We start from the raw sequence: 26363 nt of genomic DNA on the forward strand, positions 1-26363 counted from the left end.
TATATAAGTATATACATGACCTATATGAAATGATTAAAAGATGGTTTTGGGAAGGGGTGCAGTATTGAGGTGGAAGGGAGTGTAAGATTTGGAAATGCTTCTTGTAGGAGATGTCTCTTGACCTGATTTCTGGAGCAAACCAGGAATTCCAAAAGCTTTTTGAGGTGAGAAGAAAGATCATAACAGATTTGGATACAGCCAATTCAAAGCCAAGAGAATAATGGGTGATAGAGTTTTGTGAGTGATAAACAATGACTAGACCAATATGGTTGAATCATAGAGTGGAGGAAAGTATAAGATGAATAGAAAAATACAAGGAATAAAGTTGTGAGGAGCTTTAAGCTTCAAGCAGAGGAGTTTCTAGTTGATACTAGAGGTAAGAGGAAGCCACTGAAGTTTATAGGGTAGGAGAATAATATGATCAGATTTGTGTCTTAGGAAAATTCCTTTTTGGTAGCTGGTGGCAAAGGATTTGGGATGGGAATGTAGGCTTGAAGTAGGGTCATCAAATAGGAGGGTGTTACAAATCCCAGCAGAGATGAGGGTTTGAGTTAGAGTGGTGAAGGTGTGAGCAGAACAATTGATGAAAGAGACTGTGGAAATAGGAACAAGAGGTGGGCTGTGAGAGTGATGAGTTGAGGATGATATGGGGATTATGAAGTGACCTGAAGGATGGTGGTGCCCTCAGTAGTAATAGATAAGTTAAGAAGTGGGGTGAGTTTATGGGGAAAATCATTTAGTTCTGCTTCAGATGTGTTGTGTTTGAGATGCCTATGAGATATCTAGTTAAAAATATCCAATAGGCAGTTAGTGATGCAGGACTGATGTTCAGGAGAGAGACAAGAGTCGAATATATTAATCTGCGAATCATCTGCACAAAGATGGTAGGCCATTGAACCCAAGGGAGTTAATGAGGTCACCAAATGAGAGAGAATGGAGAAAAGAAAGGGAAGAGAGCCCAGGCAAGAGTATGGGTTTACCTCTAGTTGGTGGGTGTGACATAGATGAAGACCCAACAACAGAGAGACCTTTGTTGGAAGTGATCAGACAAGTAGAAGGAGCAAGAGGAGAGTCAAGAAAATCAAAAGAGGAGAGAATATCCAACAAGAAGGGAGAGTGAAAAGTATTGAATGCTGAAGAAGTCAAGGAGGAGGTTTGAGAAAAGACCATAGATTTGGAAATAGGAGGTCATTGGTATCTTTGGAGAGAGTTAGTTTGGTTGAGTGATGAGGTAAGGAGACAGATTGTAAGAGTTTTTGAATAGAGTAGGAGGAAAGGAAATAGAGGTACCAATGACTTTTTCCAGGAATTTTGATGAAAGGGAGAGAAACAGGTTAGCATGGGTCCTTTGTTTATTTGTTTGCTTTGTTTTTTTCAATAATGAGGGAAGACTTGAGAGTGTTTGTAGGGAGCAGAAAAGGAACCTATAAATAAAGATTGAAGATTAGAGAGAGAAGCCAATAACAATGGAGACAATTTTCTGGGGATGAGATCAAGGGGATGTGGAGAGGGGCTGGCTTAAGGAGAAAGGCCACTTCATCAAAGAATGGAATAAAGAGGAAATGGGGAGGAGGAGGATGTTAAAGGGTTGTGAGATGAGGAGGATGGAGAAAAAAGAGTTCTTGGCAAATGGCCCTGGCAGAATCAAGAGAACATTTTTATGATGTCCACAGGAAAGTAAATACTTTACAGCACCTTACTGTTATCCTCCTGTAAATTAAACAACATCAAAATTCTGATCAGTTCAGGAACCACCAGAGGTTGGTGGCAAGCTGTACATCCCACCTGTTGACGGAGAGGTGATGGACTAGAGGTGAAGAATGAAGCATACATTATCAGACATAATCAATGTATTTTTTAAAAATTGGTTTTATTTTTTATTTTTTCTTAACCATAATTCTTGATTAAAGAAAGTAGTCATTTAGAGCGAGGTGAGAAGTCATTTGAAAGTAATAGTATTTTTTAAAAAGAGGATAAAAACCCATTTTTTAAAAGAAAGCATGTCAACTACAAAAGAACTTTGAGGGAAGATGCCATCCACCTCCAGAGAAAGAACTGAGAAATAGAAGTATGTATAGTGTGGTGTGTGTGTACATACATACATGTATATGTGTATGCATGTATATGTATGTATATTTATATATTTTTTCTTTTGAATAGAGAGGGTTAATTTTACATTAGGTATGGAAGTCTCCATGCTATTATTAATAGGTAAAAAAAATCATTCTCTGCATATATGCAAAAAAGTAAAATAAATATAGGCTCACCAGTACTACCTCAGTGCCTGGAATTCCCACATTGCTTGCTAAATCACTCTTTAATTTTATAAACTTGTTAAAAAGTAAATATTATCTGGGAGCAGTCATTAGCAGTAAGCTATTACTACCCATTAACACCTTGGCTTATATTAGTTTATCAGATTAGCCCCTATGGAGAGCAAGGCCCTGAAAGAACAGGACATAAGGCAATAAGTATTGATGAGGAAAGAGAGAGACAGAATATGAGGCACTGGAGGTAGAGAGGAAAGGAGGTAAAAGTAATAGCATTAAAGAATGATGAAAGGAAGTCTGAAATCAACCATACTTACAGAGTCACAAGAATTAGAGTTGGAAGTGACCTTAAAGATAACCAATCAAATTCCTTCTTTTATATAGACAAGAGAACTGGGACCTAAATTGGAGGGGGGTGGGCAGGGTCACCAGACTTGGCCAAGTTCATGTAAGTCTAAAGTTAGCAAACGCAGCCTTCCAATGCAGGGATGTTGATTCCATGGCCAGTGTTCCTTCTCCTCTACCACAGCTGCCTCTGTTCTCCTGTTTCATAATTTTGCCTAGAGCTGGACCTAGTTTATGTATATTCAAAGTGTAGGTGGGGGAACAGAAGATTGCCTATTCATAATAAATGATCTGTCCTACCTGAGCACTGGGCAATGAATGAACTTGCTAAGTTTTGGTAACTGAGAACAGTTAAGCTTTCAGAAATCAAAGAACTCATCTGACTCATGTGGCTTGGAAAGAGGACTGGGTATCTTATTGTGTAAGTTCCTTCTGAACTAGTTCTAGGACTCTGAGCCCATTGCTTTCCTCTATGAGTCAGGATTGTGGGAAGAGAAGCTTGGTGTTTCCATGCTGACTTGGGGGGTAAAGGAGGACAGTAAATGTTTCTGATAATTAAGGCAGAAAAAAATTACCTGTTGATTTTAGTAGCTTCCTTTACCACACAACCCAGTTGTTCAGCTTTCCTTGGTGTGCTAATGTTATTTATATACAATACATAGTTTTATTAAGGCAAACAGTATTGAAAGATTTCAGAACTTTGATCAGCAAAGTGACCAGTAGTGACTTCAGAGACTTGAAAGTATGGTATGACTCTTGCTTTCCATTTGAGAGGTGGTGGACTATTGGTAAAGCATTCTCACATGGTATAGACCTTGTTAGACACAGCCAATATGTTAATGTGTTTTTCTTAACCATGCCTCTTTCTTACAAGAAGAGGTTTGGGGGAGGGAAGAATCAATGGAAAGTGACTGTAGTCAACATTGAAATCAACAATATTAGAACTATAGAAATAGTCCTTGCTCTTTACATGTTTCTGATCTCATTAAGAATAACAGTTGGACTTCCAGAGATGGATCTATGACAGCAAAGTAGAGAAAGCACTCAACTGGGCTCTTCCAACATTCTCCTCTGAACTAATTTAAAATAACACCTCAAATTGAATTCTGAAGGGGACAGAGCCAACAAAAAGTCAAAGTGAAACATTCTTCTAGCTGAAGACAACTCAGGAATCAGAAAGAGATACCTGTGACATATGGGTGGAAGCTGGCTCACAGCCCCCATGGAAGAAACACCAGTGATAGAGGATGAGAAAGTGGCAACAGAAGCATCAAAAGCAGCTTTGGGAACTCTCAAGTCAGACAAGGTAATGGGACCTGGAAACTAGTCAGAAAGAAATTTATAGGAGGCTCCTGTGTTAACACTGGACACAAGACCAGATATTGTTTGGAAACTCCACTAAGTTGTAGTTCAAGGATGGAGAGGAGTAAGTTTGGTCAAGAGGGAGCCAAAGCCCTTAAGGGGAAGTATAGATTTTGGTCCCAAGGGATCATAGATCCTGAGGGACAGTATCATTTCTCGTACCAGGAAATCAGGGGCCCTTCCTGGATAAGGACCAGAATGCAAACCAGGAAAGCAGAAACCATACCTCTTCCCCAATAATAATACCTTGGAAGCACAGAAAACTTCAAAATTCCCAGAACTAGCTCTGAAAACAGCAGTTGAAAAACCTGAAGTTTGAGAATGTACCCCTCCCCCTCTTGCACCCCTCAAACTGGGAACAGAACCCATATTTAACATAAAGTTCCAAATTATGAAATGGCTGGGGAAATGAGCAAACAAAATAACAAAAAGAACCTACCATAAAAAGCTAATGTGGTGACAGGGAATATCAAAACACAAATTCAGAAGACAATGAAGTCAAAACAGTTACAGTCAAAGCCTCAAAGAAAAAATGAGAATTGTACACAAACACAATAAGAATTTCTGGAAGAAATAAAAAACGATTTTCAAAAATCAAATAAAAGTGTTACTGGAAAAATGAAATAAATGAAAGCAAAGGAAGAAAATTCTGAAAAGACAATTATCATCTTGGTAAAAATGGCATGAAAATACTAAAGAAAATAATATCCTAAAAACCAGAACTGACCAAATGGGGAAAAAAGGTACAAAAGCTCACAGAAGAAATTCCTTCCTTCAAAATTAGAATTGGTCAAATGGAAACTAATGAGTTCATGAGATATTAAGAAACAATAAAACAAGGTCAAAAGAATGGAAAAATAGAAGAAAATGTGAAATATCTCATAGGGAAAACAACTGAGCTAGAAAATAGAGTGAGAAGAGATAATTTAAGAATTATTGGACTACCTAAAGAAAGAGTGCAGACATCACATTTGAAGAAATTATCAAAGAAAACTGCCCTGAAGTCCTAGAATCAGAGGGTAAAAGAAAATTTGAAAAAAACCTTACCAATAACCTCTTGAAAGATATCACAAAATGAAAACTGTCAGGATTATTATAGTCCAATTCCAGAGCTTCCAGATCAAAGAGAAAATATTTTAAGCAGCCAGAAAGAAACCAATCTAATACTGTGTAGCCACAGTCAGGATCTTACAAGATTTAGCAGCCACCACATTAAAAGAATAGAGAGTTTATAATATGATATTCTAGATGGCAAAAGAGCTAGATTTACAACCAAAAATAACCTACCCAGGAAAATTGAGTATAATCTTCATGGGAGGAAAATGGATATTTAATGAAATAGAGGACTTTCAAACATTTCTGATGAAAAGACCAGAACTGAATAGAAAATTTGACTGTAAACTACGAAAAGCAAAAGAAGCATAAAAAGGTAAAAATGAAAGAGAAATCATAAAGGACTCAATAAGGTTAAAATCTTTATCTTTCTATATGAGAAGGTGAATCATGTATCCTTTAAGAACTTTATCATTATTAGGGCAGTTAGAAAGATTCTACAAAGAAAGAGGGTGTAGGAGTGAGTCAATTATGTTGGTATAATGTAAAAACAATGGATAGGTGAGAAAGAAGAATGCTCTGAAAAAAGGATGATGGGAGAAGAATGGGGAAAATAATCTCACATAAAAGAAGCATGTAAGGAAGAGCTTTTGCAGTGAAAAGGAAAATGGTGGTGGAAGAGCAGTCAATGCTTGAACTTCACGCATAACTAAATTTGTTCAAAGAAAGAAAAAATATAATTTTATATATCTGAGTATATAGATATAATTTATATATATTTGAGGGTATATAAATATAATATTTGAATGTATATAATTGAAAATATGTGTATATATGTATATACGTATACATATATGCATAAGTATATTTATACATATAAACACATATGTGTGTGCATGTCTACACACATACATATATACATATACATTTGATTGGTAGTAGAAATCTATTTTACCCAACAGGGAATAGGAGGAGAAAGGGATAAGAGAAAGGAGGAGTAATAAACAGGAGGGTAGATAAAGGAAGGCAATGGTAGGAAGCAAAACAGGCTTCAGAGGAGGGACGAGAGAGAGAGAGAGAGAGAGAGAGAAAGAAGAAGAAGAAGAAGAAGAAGAAGAAGAAGAAGAAGAAGAAGAAGAAGAAGAAGAAGCAGCTAATTGGAAGCTAAATAATCTAATTCTTTTTTTTTTAATTTTTTTTTTTTTACGGGGCAATGGGGTTAAGTGACTTGCCCAGGGTCACACAGCTAGTAAGTGTCAAGTGTCTGAGGCTGGATTTGAACTCAGGAACTCCTGAATCCAGGGCCGGTGCTTTATCCACTGCACCACCTAGCCGCCCTAATCTAATTCTAAAGAATGAGTAGGTAAATAACAAGTTAGAGAAACAATCAATAATTTCATTAATGAGAATGACTACAATGAGACAACATTCCAAAATTTGTGGGGTGCAGCTGAAGTAGTACATAGAGAAAAATGTTTATGTCAATAAAATACAGAAAGTGAAAATCAATGAATTGGGCATGCAACTAAAAATACTAGAAAAAGAAAATAATTCCCCCCCATCAAACACCAAAATGGAAATACTGAAAATCAAAGAGAGAGTAATAAATTTGAAATTAAGAAAACTATTGAACTAATAAATAAAACTGGGACCTGGATTTATTTAAAAATATATAAACCACTGGTTAATTTGATTTAAAAAAGAAAGAAGAAAAATGCATTACTAGTTTAAGAAATAAAATGAATGAGGGTATCATCACTGAAATTAAAGTTAAAGCAATTACCAGGATTCATTTTGATCAATTATATACCAGAAAAATTGATAATCTAAATGAAATGGATAAATATTTACAAAACTATAAAATGTCCAAGCTAACAGAAGAAGAAATAAAATGCTTAATACTTTGAAAAAGAAATTGAACAAGTCATAAAAGAGCTCCCTAAGGAAAACAAAAAGAAAGCTATAGAATCAGATTTACAAGTGAATTCTACCAAACCATTTAATGGTACCAAACTATACCATTTAAGGAACAGTTAATTCTAATATTGTGTAAACTACTTGAAAAAAATAGGTAAAGAAATAATTCTTTTTATGTGTAAGAATCCATTGTGATTCGGGACTCCATCTTTGGCTAAAATTAGAAAGCCTCAGGGGTACTGCCTGGCTCCCTTCCCCCCCTTCCCCCCCCCCCCATATGCAAGCCTCAAGTGTGTCGCACCCTGGCTTCCTCTGCCTAGTTGGGGGTATGCACAGAAAACTGGAGGGCCAGCTTGCTCCACCAAGTGAGGGTATGCAATAAAACTCCATGCCCCAGTCGGCCTTGGGCGTGGCCCCTGGGGGTGCCAATTAATTAACTTGGGTTGTGTGGGTGGTTGGCCCGAGTTTTCTGAGAGAGAAGGGTTTTTTAAGAGGAGCAGGGGTAGTGAAGAGGGAGAGAGACCAAGGAGAGGAGAGGTAGAGAAGACAACAGAGGAGGGGAGGTAGAGGAGATGACAGAGAAGGAGAGAACAGTAGACAGTAGATGAGAGCTACGGAGACAGAAGGAGGAGAGGAGATGAGAGGAAGCATAGGCAGTGACAGCAGCAGCCGGCCACATCCACAGAGGGGGAGCGACCAAGGAGATGGGAGGAGAAGAAGGGAAGAGTTCATGGCGGCAAGCGAGAGATGTGCAGGGGGATAGAGAGTCCAGTGGGCAGAGTTTATCCTGCTTTTCTTTGTCCTTATCTCTAAGTTTATTCTTATCAATAAATCCTGGGTTTTTTGCTATTATTGAAAGGAGGCTTTTTAATCTCATTTCTTGTTAGTCTGGGAGAAGCAGTTGGGGAGGGGGCAGGCCCTTACAGATTGGGTCCCCGTACGGGGCTTAACAAACCTGGGGGATCTTTTAAACTCCCCCCCCCCCCCGCTTACATATTGGAAGCTCCAGCCAGGAGTTTACAGATTGGTGAGGTAGCTAGGAGCTTACATATGGCACAAATATAGTTTTGAAATGTATATAAAGGATGGCAAAAACAGAAAAAGAAAACTATAGATGAATTTTCCCAATGAATGTCGAAGCAAAAATTTTAAATAAAACACCAGCAAGGAGATTACAACAAAATATCACAAAGCTCATACACTATGACTGGGTTGGATTTATACCAGGAATGTAGAGTTGGTTCAATATTAGGAAAACTATCAACATAATTGACCATATCAATAACAAAAACAACGAAAATCTTATGATTATATCAATAGATTCAGAAAAAAAGCTTTGACAAAATACAACACATATTTCTATTAAAACACTAGAAATCATGGGAAGCAATAGAGCTTTTCTTGAAATGATAAGTATCTATCTAAAACTAAGAGCTAGTATAATCTATAAGAGGGATAAACATAAAGCTTTTTTCAATAAAATCAGCAGTGAAGCAAGGATGTCAATTATCACCACTATTATTCAATAGTGTACTAGAAATGCTAGTTATGGAAATAAGACAAGAAAAACAAATCGAAGGAATAAAATTAGGTAATGAGGAAATAAAACTATCACTCTTTGCAGATGATATGATGGTATGCTTGGAGAACCCTAGAGAATCAAGTTTTAAAAACTAGTTGAAACTATTAATGACTTCAACAATCATCAGCATATCTATATACTATCAAGAAAACTCAATAACAATAGATAGAAAGAGAAATTCTGTTTAAAGTAATAGCAGATGGTAAAAAATACTCAAGAGTCTACCTGCCAGGAGAAATCCAGAGACTATATGAACATAATTACACAACACTTTTCACAGAAATGAAAACAGATATAAACAATTAGAGAAATATTAACTGCTCATGGGTAGGCTGAGTCAACATAATAAAAATGACAATTCTACCTAAGTTAATTTATAGAGCTAGAAAAAAAAATTCATCTGAAAGAACAAAAGTCCAAGACTATCAAAGGAATCAATGAAAAAAGTGAAAGAAGGCAGCCTAGAAGTTCCAGATTTAAAACTATATTACAAAGCAGTATTCATGAATATAATCTGGTGTTAAAAATAGAGTAGTGGATCTGTGGAATATATTAGGTGTGCAGTACACAATACTAAATGGCAATAGTAATCTAGTGTTTGATAAACTCTCAAATCCAGGCTTTTGGGGTAAGAACTCACCATTTGACAAAAACTGTTGGGAAAAGTGGAAAGCAGTTTGGCAAAAATTTGGCATAGAATAATATCTCACTCTGCTAAAATAAGTCAAAATAGATAAACAGTTTAGACATAAAGGGGGACATCAAATAAATGAGGGGAACATGTAAAAATGTAGCTGTCAAATCTGTGGATAAGGGAAAGGTTTATGACCAAACCAGAGATAGAGAGGATCATGGGCAGTAAAATAGATAATTTTGATTATGTGAAATTAAAAAGGTTTTGTATAAACAAAAGCAACATGCAAAATTAAAAGGAAATTAGAAAATGGGGAGGTATTTACAGCAACTTTCTTTGATAAATATCTCATTTCTTAAATATATAAGGGAACTGACCCAAATCTATTTATTTATTTATTTATATTTGGCGGGGCAATGAGGGTTACGTGACTTGGCCAGGGTCACACAGCTAGTAAGTGTCAAGTGTCTGAGGTTGGCTTTTGAACTCAGGTCTTCCTGAATCCAAGACCAGTGCTCTATCTACTGTGCCACCTAGCTGCCCACTGACCCAAATTTATAAAAAATAAGAGCCATTTCCTAGTCTTAAATGTTCAAAGTATATGAACAGTTTTCAGAAGAACTCAAAATTATCAATGTTCACATAAAAATTCTCTAAATCACTACTGATTAAAGAAATGCAAATTAAAACAACTCTGAGATGTCACCTCTCTCTTACCAGATTGATTAACATGACAGAAAAGGAAAATGACAAATGCTGGAGTGGATGTGGAGAAATTGGGTCACTAATGCACTATTGGTAGAGTTGTGAATTATTCCAACTATTCTGGGGAACATTTTGGAACTATCCCCAAAATGCTATAAAACTGCATATGATTTGGCCCAACAGTACTATATCTGTATGCCAAAGGGATCAAAGAAAAGGGAAAAGCAGCTCTTTTTATGGTGTCAAAGAATTAGAAATTGATGAGATGCCCATCAGTTGGTAAACAAATGAACAAGCTGTGGTGTGATTGTGATGGAACAGTACTGTGCTATGAGAAATGCAAGCAGGATGGTTTCAGAAAAAACCTGAAAAGATTTATATGAACTCATGCAAAGTGAAATGAACAGCACCTGGAGAACACTGTATCAACAATATTGTAAGAATGACCAGGTGTGAAAGACTTATCTACTCTAATTAATACAATGACCCAAGACAATTCCAAAGGACTCATGATGAAAAAATGCTATCCATCTTCAGAGAGAGAACTGATGAACTCTGAATGCAGATTGAAGCATATTTTAAAAGATTTTTTCTTTATTTTATGTCTGTTTTCTTTTGCAACATGGCTAACATGGAAATATCTTTTGCATGACTTCACATTGTTAAGGGCTAAAATTCTAGCTAAACTGTCTAAACTATCTAATGAGTGGTCGCCAATAAATGATAAGCTTTAGCAAGAGTTAGACTTTTAAGCATTTATTAAGGAGAATAAGAATTTGGTAAAGAGAGAGAAAGGCCTAGATTCCTATCTATTAAAGGGAGAGCACATTTCTAGCTCCCTTCTCCACCAGAGTCCAGAGGAAAGAGAGCCAGAGTCAGCGCCAGTCTCTTCCTTCCTCCTCCCACTAGTCTGCGTCACTTCCTCCCCGCCAAAGAAAAGACTCTTGGTCTTGCCCTCAAAGACCTTCGCTTCATGGGCAGAACTCTTCTACAGTAAGTATCCAGCAGGTGGCGTCATTCCAATCGTTACAGTCCCCCCTGTTGTTCCTCAAGAAACAAAATGTTTCCTTGACGGAACAGTAGAAACAATATAATAACTATTGCTAACTAATAATATGTGAACAACAATATAGAAAAGGAAGAGAGGAAAGTTTTGTCTAGAGGGGCGATTTTTTTTGTCCTCATGAACCGACGCTTTGACATTAGTCTTGCAAAGGGAGGGCCTCTGCAGAGAATACATGTTACAGATGGTGTATATTATAACAGAAAGAGAAAAAAACAACAAAAACAACAAATCAAAACTGTTCATTTAAAGTCTCTGAAAGTCTTTTCTTAGATGTCCTCTAGGTGTAGTCGTGGAATGGAAGTCTTTTCAGGGGTTGAGGTGTGAATGCTGGTAATCAGCCAGGAAAACTTCCTACAAAATTGAGCTTAACACAACTTTAAAATAGCTTTGTCAATAATCAAATCAAACAATGAAAGTTCTCAAAAACATGTCTAAGGGAATTCAGAATCTTAGTTGTTACACATGAAACATATAATAAAACAAAAATTGAACCATTCTTTAAAATTATAATATTACTATAGTCCCCCCCTTATGGAGTGTAATTGAGAAGACAATTGCTGCGATATTAATTATTAAAAATAATTTTTATCTTTGTTTCATCACTTTTTGCATCATCTGCCTAATTATCCTCATGCCATTATGAGAAATTTAAAAATCTAATATAATTGGTAACAGGTGTCAAGGCCAAATTCAACACTGTATTTATCATGACACCTGAGATAATTATGGGGGTTACCATAAAAGAACAGAGAAATGATGGGATATGAGCATTCCCACACTTGAGCAATATGTACTGCCCATACAGTATACCAGGCTTAAAATAGGTGGATGGAATATACGTCCATGCCACCGAACATATTGGAGGAAACTGAGTCAGACTTAATCAGATCCATGGGATTAAGATGTCCATGGCATCAGGCATATAGGAGGGAGCATAGAAGCCAGGTGTAGAAGTGAGATGGATGGGATGAATACTTCCAGCCATCTGTACAATATTGTGGGGAAAAAGAGAATAAAATATTAAACCAAGAGAATCCAACCTCAACATTTGTCAAAAGCCGTTCCCTCGGCCATACCTTGACTTCATGCATGTCTCCCCTCATGTGACAGTTCAGTGTCTGCTCTTGCATGTATTCCTCTTGTGATTGGATGGCATCTTGGCCAACTGGGATCTGATAACTCAGAATAACGGAAATTAATGTCTTAAATGATAAATTCCCATAATTTAAAATCTCATATGGATTTAAAAATTGAGGATAATAAATGATTGCAAAAAATGTGAATACATCTTGACTCAGAACACAATATATAATTATGCAACAATTTCAAATAATACCCCTTTTTTTACTTAGTATACAATTACTTTTGTGAAAAATCAGAACATATTTGAATACAAGTTAAAGCACAACACAATCTCAAAGACAACTTTTACAAATGTTCCTCTCTTTTTTTTTTTTTTTTGGGAATATGCTTATCAAAAATAATACTTCTTTACACTTGCCATGGCAACCAATTTGCCAGGGAAATGCTTCAAAGAGTTTGATCAAATAATCAGTTGAGAAAAAATAACAAAAACAAACAACTCAGAATATGGGAGCACAATACTCCTAGAATTAACATTGTATTATGAAATCAAAACCATCTTGCAATGTTTCAAAATTAGATAGACAAATGAATAGAAGAAAATACACATGGAACAATAAAAGACAGTGAAATTCAAACTAAGGAAATCTAAATGAATATGAACTTAATATTAATAAGAGTATTATAAAATATAAACTTGATCACATGACTAAAAAGCTTTTACAAATATTCTCCTTGTTTTAAAAACTAAGTATAAGACACAATCTCAAAAGCATGAAAATCTCTATAAAAATAAACCCATACCATTAATTTCAAAATGTATATATAATAGCATAGAAATCCTATGTAACCTCTGAACTGATACTATTACTCTGAGTGAATTCAGAACACTTTTGATCCTGATATCTAAAATCCCCAATACTCATATCAATACCTTGCTGCTTACTTCTACATTTCTGTAAAATATATACCCTTCCATGGCAAAAGAAGCAGAGTCTTGAACTATGTGGATTGTCATTCTTATTCAGCTTAAGTTTTTCTTCTTTAACCCCTCTATATTGTCTGTCGGGCTTTTCACCATACAAATGCTTTATAAGATTACTAATTAAAGACAAAAGCAGGTTAGCAAAATTATGAACAAAACGAGCATATCTGGAATTTAAAGAGTTTTCTAAGATTGTCTCAAAAGCACAGCCAGGCCGGGGAAGGGCTGAGCCTGAAGCTGCAAATGCAGGTAGAAAAAGTTGAGCATGCACACCAGATCTCTGGACTTCCCAGGCAGGGGAAGCAATGGGCTTGGCCATAGGAGGAGTAGAGGGTGGGGTCTGGAGAGGAGGGGAGGGACCAGAGCAATTTGAATCAGACTTGATTTTGAACTCAGGCCTGGATTCCTCTTCCCCCACTTTGCCTCCAGGTGCTAGGGGATTAAAAGCTTCTAGAGGGTGGGTCATTGCCTCCAGGCATGCAAAATTAAAGCAACAATTACTGTTAGAACTGGGAAAAGCTGCAGGAATCTCTTCAGGTTTCTCTGAAAAAGCATGGTTGGGAGAGGGAGAGATATTTCCTTGTGTGAGTAAGTTGCTGGCTCTTTTAACAAAAATAAAAAGAAAAATAGAAAATCCACAAAAACAAAGCATTAACATGATCTTATCTCCCATTTGTCTGGTTAAACAGACTAAAATAAAAAATAGGATAATTAGGGAGTTTAAAAGGTCCATTCGAAAAAATTTAAAGGAAAACACAGCCAGTACACCAGTACTTAGCAGTTAAAGGGAGAGGGAGGGGAAATTTCTTACCCAACCAGAAGATCAGAAGAAGACTGAGGTTTAGCTTTCCTCTTCGTGGTCGCCATCTGTTAAGGGTTAAAATTCTAGCTAGTCTGTCTAAACTATCTAATGAGTGGTTGCCAATAAATGATAAGCTTTAGCAAGAGTTAGACTTTTAAGCATTTATTAAGGAGAATAAGAATTTGGTAAAGAGAGAGAAAGGCCTAGATTCCTATCTATTAAAGGGAGAGCACATTTCTAGCTCCCTTCTCCACCAGAGTCCAGAGGAAAGAGAGCGAGACTGAGCGCCAGTCTCTTCCTTCCTCCTCCCACTAGTCTGCGTCACTTCCTCCCCGCCAAAGAAAAGACTCCTGGTCTTGCCCTCAAAGACCTTCGCTTCATGGGCAGAACTCTTCTACAGTAAGTATCCAGCAGGTGGCGTCATTCCAATCGTTACAACATGTATAATATATATTAAATTCCTTCCCTTATCAAGGAGATGACTGGGGTGGGAGAATGGGAGGGAATTTGGAACTCCAAATTTTTAAAAATGAATGTTAGGGGCAGCTAGGTGGCACAGTGGATAGAACACTGGCCCTGGATTCAGGAGGACCTGAGTTCAAATCCAACCTCAGACACTTGAACCTTACTAGCTGTGTGACCCTGGGCAAGTCACTTAACCCTCATTTCCCTGTCCCCCCCCCAAAAAATGTTAATATAATTGGGAAATATTAAATGAAATAAAATAAATATATCTTTGAAAAGAAAAACTATAGCTTACATATGTATTTCTTTAAGGCTGACAAAGGCTTTATAAACAGGATCTCACTTGATCCTCACAACAACCTTGTGTGGCAGCTATTATGGAAAGGCTAGATGACCCAGTGGACAGAGAGCTGGACATGGAGTCAAGAAGACCTAAGTACAAATTTAGCCACAGACACTCATTTGCTATGTGACCCTGTGCAAGTCACCTAATCTCTGTATGCCTCAGTTTCCTCATTCCTAAAATATGGATGTTAGTAACACCTAAATCCCAGGGTTGTTGTGAGGATAAAATTAGACTAATATTTGTAATGCATTTTGCAAACCTTACAGTGCTACAGAAATGCTAATAATAATGTTGTTAGGTATGAACTATTGTCCCTATTTTATGAATAAGGATTCAAAGAGTTTAGGTCAAAGCTTCTTAAACTGTGGGTCCCATTTGGAGTTGCACAACTGAATGTGGGGTTGTGAAAAATTTGGCAACAGTAAAAGGTTATGTATACCTATTTAATATACCTGTATACTTCAGAGTCACATAAAAATTTCTTCAGGAGAAAAGGTGTCGGGAATGGAAAAAATTTAAGAAGCTCTGTTTTAGCTGACTTTCCAAGGCCAAACAGCTAATAAGTTTCTTGGGCAGAATTTGAACCTAAATATTCTTGAATATATCTGTCCAGTGCTCAAGTCACAATGGCACAGTACCTCTCAAGGCATGAAATAATTGAACAGAAGAAGATTTGACATAGAGAGAACACTGGCTGGGAAGTAGTTGATATGAGTTTGCCTCCCACTTCTGCTGCTCATTAGCTGTGTGACCATCAATAAGTCACTTATCCTTCCTGAGCCACTGTTTCTTCATTTGTGAAATGAGAGCTTTGGACTAGATTGATTAAGCAATCAACATTGATTAAGCACTTACTATGGTGCCTGGCAACTTACTAAGTGCTGGAGATATAAAGAAAGGTAAAAACAGGATCCCTGCCCTCAACAAGCTTACAGTCTAATGAAGAAGAAAACTGGACCAGGAGTAAGCACACCTAGGGTCGTGTCCCAGCTCTACTATTGACTAGTTTTGTTTTCTTTTGTTTTTGTTTTTGTTTTCTTTTTATTTTTTTTTAGTGAGGCAATTGGGGTTAAGTGACTTGCCCAGGGTCACACAGCTAGTAAGTGTTAAGTGTCTGAGGTCGGATTTGAACTCAGGTACTCCTGAATCCAGGGCTGGTGCTCTATCCACTGTGCCACCTAGCTGCCCTGTTTTGTTTTTGTTTTAATTGTGATAAGTCATTTCAGTATGGTTCAGTAGAAAGTTCTTTGAATCTAAAGTCAGAAGACCTGGGTTCAAATGCTGCCCTGCCACTAATTTACCTTGGACTGGTTAAGTTATTTAACACCTCTAAGTCTCAGTTTCCCCATATATAAAATAAAAGGATTATACAAGATGACCCTTGAGATTTCATTTAGCTCTAAAGCTATGATCCTATAGGACTGTCTGGGTCTCAGTTATTCCAATTAGAAAAAGAGGGATTTTGGATTAGATCAGGGATTTTTAACCTATGGTCTGTGTCCTTTTAAAAATATGATTCATAATTATATTTTAATATAACTGTTTTTTGTTATAGTTCTATATCTTTTTTTTTTGGTCAGGCAATTGGGGTTAAGTGACTTGCCCAGGGTCACACAGCTAGTAAGTGTCAAGTGTCTGAGGCCAGATTTGAACTCAGGTCCTCCTGAATCCAGGGCCGGTGCTCTATCCACTGAGCCACCTAGCTGCCCCAGTTCTATATCTTTTGATACATTTAAAAACATTATTCTAAGAAGCGATGCATAGGCTTCACTAGACTGCCAAAGGATCCAGTATAGAAAAAAAGTTTAGAACTTATTGGATTAGATCATGCCTTTGACCTTTGATAACATATGAATCTATATGTGCCAAAACACTTTGAAAACTACTAAGTCTTAGAAAAAAGAAGGCATTGTCATGATAATAGTTATCAATCAGGACTTTTTCTTCCGCCATTATGTTTGGGGTTTTTTTCTAATTTGAAAAAGGAAGATAGAAAAGAAGGAAGGAAGAAAGGAAGGAAAGAAGGAAAGGAAAAAGGAAGGAAGGAAAAGGAAGGAAAGGAAAAGGAAGGAAAGAAGGAGGGGAAGCTGAAGGAAGGAAAAAAGGAAGGAAGGATGAAGGAAGAAAGGAAAAAGGGGACAGAGGAAAAGGGAAAGGAAGGGAAGAGAAGGAAAGAGAAGGGAAGGGGAGGAAAGGAGGGAAGGAAAATGCTCAGACCTTGGCACATAAGCTCCATCTCCCTCAAAGACCACTCATTGGTCAAGGGAAATACTCTGACAAGCACAAGGAAAAGATACCCAGGAATGCAGACTTCCCTAGACTGAAAGCTTATTGTTAGTGAATCCTCCCAAACCCATCTTTGCACCTCCCTCAGCACTTAGCCCCGTGTTTCCCTATCAGAAGGATTTAATAAATGTCTGGAATGTTGACTAAGTGGCCCCAATTAGGGGCAGTTTCCCAATGGTCATAGTGCTGACTGTTTAAACTGTAAGGCTAGTTCAGGAAAGCCCATTCCAACAGGCATTTGTCAAATAGGCGTCTGAAGACTGTTTCAATGTTTGGAGTTCTTGGCCAGGCCAGCTATTACAGAGGAAACTTCCTTCCCCGTGTTTTAACAATTCCAGTGAGCTCAACTACTTCCCCTCTGTTTCTTCTCAGAACTGAGAAAAAGAGAGATTAAACAAGGTATTTTAAGTACTGGAAGCTTTTCAAGCCTTTAAATAAAACATAGATAAAAATCTAAAATATTGTTTGAAGTTGGATGGAGCAGTTATTTAACCCATCTTCCTTTAGTTACCTTAGACTTTGATATGCCTTAAGAATCATTTATTAAATCCCTAATTGTACAATATACTGAGCTTGGTTTCTTCTCTAAATGTGACTGGGTTGATCCATACCCACATCCTGTCCTCTCTCTCATTTCTCATCCCCACCCCACCTACAGCTTCCCAGAGAGAGTCAAAATGGTAGACTCTTCCTGGGTCCCTTGACCTTTGTAAATCAAGATCCAGGTCCTTTTGGTCTGAAGTGAACCAGACTTGAACTTTAGTAACCACAGCATTAGGATATTCAGAATCTTCAAACTCTTAAGATGTTATGGTCTGATTGATCTCCCAGAAGTCATGGAGAAATTTAGCAGGATTGAAGACTGTTGCTTTTTTGTTATACATCTAAAAGTCAGTGATTATTTATAGAACATGGTTTAGAAATTATATCCCAACATAAAATTGTATTTAATTGAAATAAAAATAGACAACACAAATATATATGTGTATAAATGTAAATATGTGTGTGCATATATACTTTATTAAGAAAAGTGATTTTCTTTCTAAGCTTGTTTTTTCTTTCTTTCTTTTTTTTGTTCTGCACACTTTTGTTCCCTTGGCACCCTTAGGAACAAATTGTTATATCAAGAGCTGTACAAAAAACATTAATCATAGACTCTGGACATTGGAAGGACCTTAGAGGTCATCTAACCCAACCCTCTGTACCATGACCACAATCAACAATCATTCAGCCTCTACCTTAACACTCTAATGATGGCGAATTTACTATCTTACAGGGTTATTCCAAGATAATGTAGTTTTGTTTTGTTTTGTTCTTTTTTTGTGGGGCAATGAGAGTTAAGTGACTTTCCCAGGGTCACACAGCTAGTGTGTCAAGTGTCTGAAGGTGGATTTGAACTCAGGTCTTTCTGAATCCAAGGCCAGTGTTTTATCCACTGAGCCACGTAGCTTCCCCTGATAATGTAGTTTTAAGCCTTAAAATGTCAAATAGTAGGAGTTCTCCTCATCGTCCTTTTTCTCTTCTACCCTCTCCTTTCTCACCTTCTTCTCCAACCTTGCCTTGTCTCCTACTCATTGGGAGGCAGCCCATTCCATTTGCAAATGACTCTAAGTGTTGGGGAGGTACTAAAGACTTGATCTCTGCTCCTTAAAGAATCTCCATACTAATGCTTACAAAAGGAGAGGTCAGAAGAAAAGAAGAAAGAACTATTAATCAATCTATAAGCAAATACTGACGTTTCTTTTATCTGTAGATCCAGTTTCCTCCACAAGACACCTACTCTGGAGACTCTGGGTTCTTGTGGGATGGGGGTGATTCTGGGTTCTTGAAGCTGATGCTAGTGAAGCTATGGAAGGTCCTACCAAACTGTAAAGGCTGAGAGTAGGAGGCTGGTGATAGCTGTCTGCGTGTCTATTGCCTGACCACTAGACTAGCTAAATTTGGATACAGTGGTTGCAAGATGGTAGATTTTTGCTCATGGAAACTTTCAAAGTCTATCTCCTTAGTTGTGGAAAGGTTGCTTTAAGTAGAGGAAAGACACAGAAAATCACAGATCCTTGAAGTCCTTAAAAAGTTTAGCTCCAATCTGATTAGAGTGGAGATCACAGAGAAGAGCCCTGGAAGTCTTAAATCCAAATGGTCCAACAGCAAGTTAATATCTCCTAAGGGGAAGTCATCAGCTTTCCTCTGCGAATTCCAAGAAGACTTTGTGGAAAAGGCAAGAGTTTAGGTGCTATCTGAACAAGAATTAAAGATCACAGATTGTTAAAATGAGGGGAAAGATATTCCAGGAGGGATAGCGGACTAGGAATCAATAATCATTGAGTAAGTGCCTGCTGTGTGCCAGTCTGTGTACTAGGTTCTGAGTATACAAAGATAAAAATAAAAATATCCTGTTCATTCATTCTATCAGAAGAGACAACATGTACAAATATGAGTGGCACTCCAAATTGTCCTGGACATGAGAGACACTACTCCAGAATCCTCCAACTAGTTATTGTGTATGCAGAACTGAGACTTTGGGGACTGATTTATGGTGATTTCTGGAAGAAAGAACCAAGAAAGAGAGAAGGTAGGTCAAAAGAACAGAGTTTGCCCTCCGTCTTGGGACCATCCTAGATTTATGCCCCCTCACTTTTCAAATACAGACACAGAGAGGAAACGGGACTGTTTTGTGGTGGGACTGTGTTTGGTGATGTGGCCCAGTTGTCCCTGCAGAGCCAGTTTCCTTTTCTTGTAATTTTGAGTAAGGGGAAGGAAGCCATTAACATTAATTACACTGCATCTTTAGAGCTTTTATCTCAACTCTTCCCTGAAAGAGGGAGCAGTTTAAAACAGGTAGTTCATTGTTTCTTTATTTCTTTCTTTGTTTTTGTTTGTTTGTTTCTGTCTGTCTGTCTATGGCAGCTAAGTGGTGCAGTGGATAAAACACTGGCCCCGAAGTCAAGAGGACCTCAGTTCAAATCTCACCTTAAACACTTAGTAGTTGTGTGACCCTGGGCAAGTTACTTAACCCAACATCCAGGGCCATCTTCAGTTGTCCTGATATATATCTTGCCACTGGACCCAGATGGCTATGGAGGAGAGAGTGAAGTTGGTGACTTTGCACAGCCCTCCCTCACTTAAATTCAGTTTAGCACAAGTGACCCTGATGTCATGATGTCACGGTCCTCTTTGAGTATGAAGGACAAATAACAACTATCTATCTATCTATCTATCTATCTATCTATCTATCTATCTATCTATCTATCTATCTATCTATCTATCTATCTATCTCTGCTATTAATCTATGTGTCCATCTAATTATCTAATTGATACCAGAAACTTCCTTTTTTTCTCTGTTCTTTTCCAACCTTCTTTGTAACATAACGATACTAGCAGTGGCTACTAATCTCTGTGGCCATGTTAAATATCAATAACACTAATAGAGATTGGGGAAGTGGAAAGTCTGGGCAATGTGGAAAATGAACCCAATGTCACCATGAGGCACAAGAATATGGCAGGGGAATAATACTGCTCCTCAACTGCAAGTACTTTGGTGTCAATTAACTATAGTCTTCCATAACCAGATCAAAGTTGGTTTACAGGAAAGTGCACAGAGTAAGATTTATAATCTCAAGTGGAGCAAGCCCCTAGACACAGTAAAATAAGTTTTGTGAAATAATCAGGATATGGGAAGGGGAGTGAATTTCTATGTGTACCTTGAACATTCCCTTTTTTGGATTCTCTGTCAAGAGGTTAAGTGACTTTCCCAGGGTCAAACATATAAGATGTGTCTGAGGTGGGACTTCAACTTTCTGACTCTGAAGTCAGCTCTCTATCCACTGTGCCAGTGGCTTCTCTAATAATAAACACAAAAGCAGCATCAGCAGTGGCGGCGGCAGTGGTGGTGGTGGTAATGATATGGTAGTGGTAATAAGTTAAATGACTAGAGACACCATATGTTACCTACTTCCCTTTCAGTTTATCTTTGGGTAAAGAATTTTTTTGGGAGGTACTCCTCAATCTATACTCAGCAAGATATCTATCTATCTATATTACATGTAGGGACCACTCTACCCATTACCATTAGATATCTATCTTACATAAGAATATGCAAAGTACATACAAAATACATACATATTAATTTGTATTTTACATTTAGCAGTAAAATGTTATACCTAATAGGATTTAGAGCTAGAAAAAAAGCTTAAAGATTAACTCTACCTCCCCTACCTCTCCTTTTTTTCTACAAATGGGAACACTGAAGACCAAAGCAAAGAAGTAATCTATTTAAAGCAATACTTGCTGATCTATCTCACAGTAAAGTTGGGATCAGAGTTTAGTTAGCCATAAACCGCCATGGAAATGTGATCTCTTGTTATGTTCCCATGGGCTGTAGCCACTTTGGAGAAGGCTTGGAGGTGGAAATGAGAGGACAAGATTGGAGAGAGAGGGATGTGGATTAGGCTTGAGCCACCAACCAGTTCAGGCTATTCTCTATTAAGCCATCCTCTGCATGACATTCTGTAGAATCAGAAAACACCTACTCTAGTAATGCTGGAGGGAAAAGCCCCAGGCAACTGTGTTCCTCTCCCCTTTTGGGCCTGAGATGGATTGAGTGGCATGGCTACAAAAATAACCCCCAGCTGCTAGGGCAGCTATAGAGAGAACGGAAAAGCCCCAGGCACCACAAAGGGAGGTGAAGGCAGAGAGGGTCCGGCAGCCCACTCAGGGAAGCATCTGATGCTTGAAGATTCTTCCTCCCTCTGCAAGTGTGGCAGCTGCTGCCAGGAGGGAGAAGAGGAGGCTTACATCCCACACACTTACTAAGTGGAAAAGAATTGCCAGTTGAAGGAGGACGAAGCATAGATGGGCCCACAGAATCATCGCTTGCACTTTGGTGGCCTTGATGCAGTTTACAATTCAAATGGACAAATATTTACTATGACAACAACTACTTCTAATGACAGGGACTGAACCTGGGGTTTAAACGGGATTGGGAACTCTCAGATGAGGATATGTTCTCTGCCAAGGCAGGTCAACACCTCTGCAATTTAGAATCTAAGAGAGTTGCTTGGAACACAGAAGCAGGCAGGTGGGAGGGAGGAAAAAAGAAAAGAAGGAAGGCAGGGAAGGACAGAGAGAGGGAGGGAGGAAGGAAGGAAGGGAAAGAAGGAAGGAAGGAAGGAAGGAAGGAAGGAAGGAAGGAAGGAAGGAAGGAAGGAAGGAAGGAAGGAAGGAAGGAAGGAAGGAAGGAAGGAAGGAAGGAAGGAAGGAAGAAGGGAGGGAGGGAGGGAAGGAAGGAAAGAAGGAAGGAGGGAAGGAAGGGAGTCTCCTCATTCCACTCCATCTTCCACTTAACTGTACAATTCATCTTCCTAAAGCACAAATATGATCAATCATCTCCCTACTCAATCAACTCCAGTGGCTCCCTCTTACCTCAAATATGAAAAATAGAAAATATCAAAACATAATCAATCAATAAAATATCCAAATATATAAAATATCAACTCCTCCATTTGGGTTTTATAGTCCTTCAGGCAGCCAAGTGGCTCAGTGGATAGAACGCTGGGCCTGGAGTCATGAAGACTTGAAGTTAAATCCAGGCTCAGATACTACTCAGATAGCTACAGGACCTTGGACAAGTCATTTAACTTCTGTCTGCAAAATGGGAATGATAATAAACACAGGGTGGTTGTAAGGATCGAATGAGATGGTATTTGTAAAAGTGCTTATCATAGAGCCTGCTACATAGCATTGCTTAATAAATACTTATTCCTTTCCTCCCACCCCTTCCCTTCAAAACCTGAGCCTTCTTACCTTCTCAATATTCTTCTACCTTAATCCCCAACTTGTTGTTCCTTGAACAAAATGCTCCATCTCCCAACACTGTTTATTTTTACTGACTGACTCCCATGGCTAGAATTATTTCCTTCCTCATTTCTACCTCTTGGCTCTTCTGGCTCCTTCAAGACTCCTTCAAGTCTCAGCTACAAGCCTCCCTTCTACAAGAAGCCTCTCTCCTAGTTTGACTTAATGCTAGCATCTTCCCTCTGAGGTTACTCCCCAATTTATCTCTTTTCATTTATTTATTTACCCACCTATTTTTCCATTTATTTATCTGCCTGTTTATTTAATTATTTATTCATTTATCCATCCATTTACTTATTTATCTATATATTTATTCACTCATTTATTTATTTGTTTGTGGATTATTTGTCCATTCATTCATTTATTTCTTTCTTTCTTTATACATTCATTCATTCATTCATTCATTTATTCATCCTCTCATTCATGCATTAATTCATTTATATATTTATTTATTATTTAGAATTTCCCCCAAATTATATGTAGAAACAAATTTTCACGTCAATTTTTTTCCTTTTTTTTGCGAGGCAATTGGAATTAAGTGACTTGCCCAGGGTCACACAGCCAGTAAGTGTTAAGTGTCTGAGGTCGGATTTGAACTCAGGTCCTCCTAACTCCAGGGCCAGTGCTCTATCACATCACTTTTTAAAACTTTGTGTTCCAAATTTTCTTCCTCTCTCCCTCCCCACCCTGTCTCAAGAACTCAAGCAATTCAATATAAGTTCCCCAATTTATGGCGTATGTACTTATCTCGTTTGTACAGAGTTGTTTGCATTTTGTCTCCCCATTAAACTGTGAGCTCACTGAAAGCAGGGACTATCTTTCCCCTCTTTTTGTACTTCCACCTTTAGTAAGTAGAGTGCCTGCCCATTTTGTTGATGTTCAGTTGTTTCAGTTGTGACTGAGTCTTTGTGACCCCATTTAGGGTTCTTTTGGCAAAGAAACTGGAGCAGTTTGCCATTTCCTTCTCCAATTTATTTGACAGATGAGGAAACTGAGGCAAACAGGGTTAAGTGACTTGCACAGGGTCACACAGCTAGTAAGTATCTGAGACCAGATTTGAACTTCCTGAGTCCAGGCCTAGTGTGTCACCTAACTGCCCTATCTAGGCCATAGACAGTACTTAATATAAGCTTGTTGACGTGATGAAGATCAAGTTTTGTCTGCTGTGTTGTACAAAATGTAACGTCCCCCATGTGGTAAAATTGAATATAACTGGATCTTCTCACACTCTTCACCAAAATTTTCCTTCCAAACTTCTTTTGCACTACTACTCTTGTGTTGTTGGTTATTTTTCCCCCAGGGATTCTCAAACTACTGATTTATATTCAGTTTATGTCAAAGGCCAGGTGTCCTGTAAAGGAGATTAGTTAGTCCTTTGCTTCTTTTTGCTAATGGGAGCCTACCAGATCTCACTCTGATGCCACTGGCATCAAACTGGTTTTCCCTGGTGCCTTTAGAGAGCATCTGACCTCATTTGTGGCATGAGTCTTCTCTCCTGTTTCAGTTTTTTAGTCTCCCATGCTAAGGATAATAATCGTTACTATTCACATAACACTTTGCATTTCCAAAACATCTGACTGTCTTTTTGTTAATTAATTTGCACAATGCTTCTTTGAAGGTGGCCAACACTATTCTGCCAATTAGGCAGAGAAGGAAACTGAGGCAGACAGAAGGTACACATTTCCAAATAAGGCCACCCAGCAAGGTGCTGGCAGGGTGCCTGACTCCCAGCACCTGACTCAGAGCATTAGCTCCATTAGCACTTAAATCTACTTATCTCTGGTAAGCCAAGACCTAGGGATCCTAGAATCAGGTGATGATGTTGCAAAACAGTTAACCCTGAATCATACAGTTTGCAAATCATCTGTGCTGCCTGATGCTACTCCTCCCTCAAGATGACCAGATCATTTTACTGCTTGTTAGTTAACCTTGCAGAGAACTCTTTTGATTCTCTCAGGCAAATTTATTTACAATCTCCTTCATTTAATTTCATATTCATTCAGGGACTCTCCTCTCAGGCAAAAATTTAGACTTGGAATACTTCTCTATTTTTATTAAAAGTTTTCAAATAAGATTCTGCACTTGGAGTTCCAGGACCCAATTTCAAACACTGGCTACCAAGTCTTTTACACCTTGTGTGATGGGAATTACTTAAACCCTCTGAGCTTTGGTTTTCTCACTTGTAAAATGAGGATCTTGGACTAGAGATCTCTAAGGTTCCTTTTACCTCTAGGTATATGATCTATGTCTAAGTTAAATTCCACTAAATATTTACTGAACTTCTAATAAGTGTGACTATAGCCAATTTATCCTGTATATAGCTCGTTTGTACATGTCGGTGAGTTGTTTTTCAGTTGTGCCCAACTCTTTGTGACTCCATTTAGGTTCTTCTTGACAAAGATACTGGAGTAGTTTGGTATTTCCTTTTCCAGCTCACTTTATAGATAAAGAAATTGAAGCAAACAGGGTTAAATGACTGGCCCAGGGTCACAAGCTAGTAACTGTCTGAGGCAAGATTTGACCTCTTGTAGAGGAATCTTCCTGACACTAGCATTGGCATTGTATCCACTGTGCCACCTAACCACCCTCTTTGTACATAATTGTTTGCATTTTGTCTCTGCACACTTTCCCAAATTATTGGAAATTTTGAGGTCAGACATTGTTTTTACCTTTTTTTGAGGGGGTGGTGGTGGTATTCTCCAGTGTTTAATGTAGTGCCTGGCCCATAATAGAGGCTTAAGTAAATGCTTGTTGACTTCACTTAACTTTCATTAACTTGCCACTCTAGCTTAATTTTAGTCAGAAGGACTTTATTCAGAGTTGAGGCTCTCCATTCCTCAAGTATCTCTGCCCCCAAAGGATGGCTGCCCATATTAGGAGTTTTGAGGGACACAGAAAAGTTTAAGACTCTATCCCTCTCCTCAAGGAATTAGCAGTCTAATTGATGAAACAAGATAAACTTGTCACTAAAATTGAATAAGTTTGAGGAACCAGTAGATGTATAAAGAATAAACAGAGAAGAAGGGAGTCAACAAGGATAATGTTTCTTAGGGAAAGATGCCACATGTAACATTTGGACAGAGCCACCATTTGTAAGGCCTCAATGGGGATGCTATTGCATGGTGAAATTTGTAGATGTTTCCTACAAGTAACATATCATTATACAGGGATTTGGCTCACTTTTTTCCCCCAAGGACTTATTCTTTGTTTTTGTTTTTTTGTTGTTTTTTTTTTTTGCGGGGCAGTGGGGGTTAAGTGACTTGCCCAAGGTCACACAGCTAGTAAGTGTCAAGTGTCTGAGGCCGGATTTGAACTCAGGAATTCCTGAATCCAGGGCCGGTGCTTTATCCACTGCGCCACCTAGCCGCCCCCCAAGGACTTATTCTTAATAGGTCTAAGAATATATTTACACTGAGGTTATTATTTTTGGTTGGCTTATAGTTTCTCCTTTTCATGGAAACTTGGGTTTCTCTTTCAATATACTTCTATTGTGTTGGTAGCTTTGGAATAGAAGCCAAGGAAGGAGTTTCAGAAATATGGAGGGATTAACTTTCCCAATGCTATAGAAAAGTCAAAGGGAATGAGGACTGGCCAGGCATAGTGGCACAC

This window comes from Dromiciops gliroides, chromosome 1 (assembly GCF_019393635.1).
Source record: "Dromiciops gliroides isolate mDroGli1 chromosome 1, mDroGli1.pri, whole genome shotgun sequence".
In the NCBI taxonomy this organism is placed as follows: domain Eukaryota; kingdom Metazoa; phylum Chordata; class Mammalia; order Microbiotheria; family Microbiotheriidae; genus Dromiciops; species Dromiciops gliroides.